A 3589-nucleotide genomic window follows, 5' to 3' on the forward strand; every position below is an offset into this window, starting at 1 on the left:
TGGGAACTCATGGTGTTTAAATGAACTTGATGTGTTATTATTCTTATCGATGCACAAATTTCTCTATCTTTGGCCAGTGCAAGTCCCTTCATGTTGACTCCTGAGTCCTCTTGACATGATTTGAGTGGTCTTTGATAGCTACCTTGCTATCTGGCATGACAAAATTTTCTAGGTTTATCTTCTATATTTCCCGCTCATTTATCAAAATTTAAGAGGAAAATACAAACATTTCTTAACAATTTTCCTGACTCAGCATGGCAAAGTTGAGTTTCAGTGGTTCTTCATGGTATTAACCTTCACAGGACAAACACTCAGAGGCTCTGGTCTTGAATTTAAGTCTTCATTATACAGAAACATAGCTACCTTGGACCACTCCTCTCTTCATTGACACGATGCCGGAATCTTGTCTGAATCACTATGTCAGCCTTAGGTCATGTCATTTCTACACTGAATAACTATTTCCTTGCCATGGGATTCCCCAGCAAAGAAATCATCATTCAGGAAGAAACAATTCATTATACATATCCTGTCCTATAAGTGACCTAAACCACAAATTTAGAACTGTTAAGTTTCTTTGACTATATATTTTCCTCATTATCAATGTAAAGAATTATGTTTCTCCAAAAGATATGTTGAAGTATAAATCCCAATACCTCAGAATGTAACCTTATTTTGAAAAAAGACCATTGCAGAAGTAATTAGTTAAATTCAATGAGGTCATACTAGAGTAGGGTGGGCCCTTAATCCAATACTATTGGCATCCCTATAAGAAGAGGGAAGGTGATGAGAGGAGAGATACACAGAGAGAATGCATGCGACCATGGAAGAAGAGATCAGAGATGCAGCTACAAGCCAGGAAGTGCCAACAGTGATGACAGCCACCAGAAACTATGAAGAAGCAAGGGAGGAGTCTACCCAAAATCTCAGAGGGAGCATAGTCTTACTGGCACCTCAATTTTGGACTTCCAGCTTCCAGAACTGTGAGAGAATAAATTTTTGTTGTTTTAAGCCACACAATTTGTGGTACTTTGTTACAGCAGCCTTAGGAAATCAAATACAATTGTCTTTACTAGTAATATACTAGTAATTATACTAGTAATATAATACAGTAGCCAGTCTAATTATTGAGTCAATAATAGAATGTATTTTTAAAAAAGGTAAATTGTTTTCTTTTCTTTTCTTCTTCTTTTTTTTTTTTTTTGATTAGAAAATAACTTGTTAACATTGCGCAGTTTGCACTTAGCACAGAATATCATAGAATTTGGTTCAAACCCTCATGTAGCTGATGGGGAAAATAAAGCCTTTGGGAAGAAAATAGTTTGCCCAAGGTCACATATTATGTAGAAGAAACTGAATCAGAACTCAGATCTCTGGATACGTAGTTTAGTGCCTTTTCAATGACACATATTTGAACAATTTCTATTATTTTTAAGTTCCTTTTAGCTCTAGAGTCTTTCACTTTGCCTCTTTCTTTTTATCTCTGCAGTGAAATTTTAATAACATACAATACACTGTGCTTATTCAATGGAGTATAGCGTGGAGCTCAGAGAATAGTCCATCCTTATGCCCCCAAATAAATTCTTTTATTATATTCACACTGATTTTGTAACAGTGGATTTTGGTTTTACTTTAGCACTCTGCAATCCCTCTATGTCTCTAGAGGTCAGTGTGGCTTAAAGAAACTTTGTTTCAAATTATATTCATAGTTAACATTTAACTCAAGGCACTTTGATCAAAGATGACAATAAAATGATAGCTCAGGGAAACAAATTAATTCAAAATAACAAATACTATAAATATTAACATATACAATAATATTGATTTTGGCACATGAAATTACACTAAACCTATAGACCTGAATATTCTTGGAAATAATGAATTAATTCCTATATTTTTAAAAAACTTAATAATAATTTTTTATTTTTCAGTTATAGTTGGCATACAATACTATATTATTTTCAGGTGTACAACATAGTGATTAGACATCTGTATAACTCACAAAGCGAGCAGCACTTCAATAAATCTAGTGCCCTCTGACACTGTACATAGTTATTACAATATTATTGGCTACATTCCTTATGCCATACGTTACATCTCCATGATTATTTCGTAACTACCAATTCATATTTCTTATTCTCTTCCCCCTTTTTCACTGACCTCCCCAACCCCTCTCCATCTGGTAACCCTCAAAATGTATCTTTGAGTTTATTTTTGTTTGTTTATTTTGTTCTTTAGATTCCACATATACATGCAATCATATGGGATTTGTCTTTCTCTGTCTGACTTACTCCATTCAGCACACTCCCCTCTAGGTCCATCATGAAATATCTTTTTCTGTCCTCTTACATTTAATTTGCATGTGTCTTTTATTCTGAAATGAGTCTCTTGTAGGCAGCATATGGAAGGGTCTTATCTATTCAACCACCCCTCTTTTGATTGGAGCATTTAATTCTTTTTCATTTGAAGTACTCATTGATAGATATTGCCATTCTTTGTTTACATTTTTACTACCTATTTTTTCTTCTTCTTAAAGAAGTCCCTCCAACATTTCCTATAATACTGGCTTGGTGATAATGAACTCTTTTAGTTTTTCCTTGTCTGGGAAGCTCTTTATCTGTCCTTCGATTCTAAATGATAACTTTGCTGGATAAAGTAATCTTGGTTTTAGGTCCTAGTTTTCATTACTTTGAATATTTTGTGCCAAACCCTTCTGGCCTGTAAGGTTTCTGTTGAGAAATCGGCTGGCAGTCTTATGGATGTTCCCTTGTGTGTAACTAATTGCTTTTCTCTTGCTGTTTTTAAGATTCTTTCTTTGAATTTAACCTTTGGCATTTTATTTATGATGTGTCTTGGTGTGGGCTTCATCTTGTTCGAGACTCTCTGAACTTCCTGGGGTTGTATGTTTATTTCCTTCACCAGGTTAAGTTTTTCATCATTATTTCTTGAAATAGGTTTTCAATTCCTTGCTCTTTCTCTTCTCCTTCTGGTACCCTTATGATGCAAATGTTTTTATGCTTAACATTGTCCCAGAGGCCGCTTAAACTATCTTCATTTTTTTTGATTCTTTTTTTCTTGTTGCTGATCTGATTGAGTGTCCTCTGCTACCCCATCCTCTATGTCGCTGATTTGATCCTCTGTTTCATCCGCTCTGTTGATTCTCTCTAATGTATGTGTTCATCTCAGATACTGTATTCTTCATTTCTGACTAGTTTCCTATTATGTTTTCCATTTTCATTTTTACATTTTTCTCTTTGTTAAAGTCCTCACTGAGTATATCTACTCTTCCCCTAAGTTCCTTGAGCATCCTTATAACCAATGTTTTGAACTCTGCATCTGGTGTATTGCTTGTCTCCATTTCAGTGAATTCTTTTTCTGGAGCTTTGTTCTGTTTTTTCAAGTGGGACATGTTTCTTTGTCTCCCAATTTTGTCTGACTCTCTATCTGTTTCTATGTATTAGGTAGGGTTCCTAAGTCTCCTGGTCTTAGTAGAGTGGCTTTATGCAGTAGGTGTGATCTGGGGCCCCTTGGCTCAAACCTGGAAGGGGTCCAGCTGCAGGCCAAATTCAGCCACAGGCTGTGTACCTCCTGG

The sequence above is a fragment of the Pteropus vampyrus genome, unplaced genomic scaffold (assembly GCF_000151845.1).
Source record: "Pteropus vampyrus isolate Shadow unplaced genomic scaffold, Pvam_2.0 Scaffold14, whole genome shotgun sequence".
NCBI classification, from domain to species: Eukaryota; Metazoa; Chordata; class Mammalia; order Chiroptera; family Pteropodidae; genus Pteropus; species Pteropus vampyrus.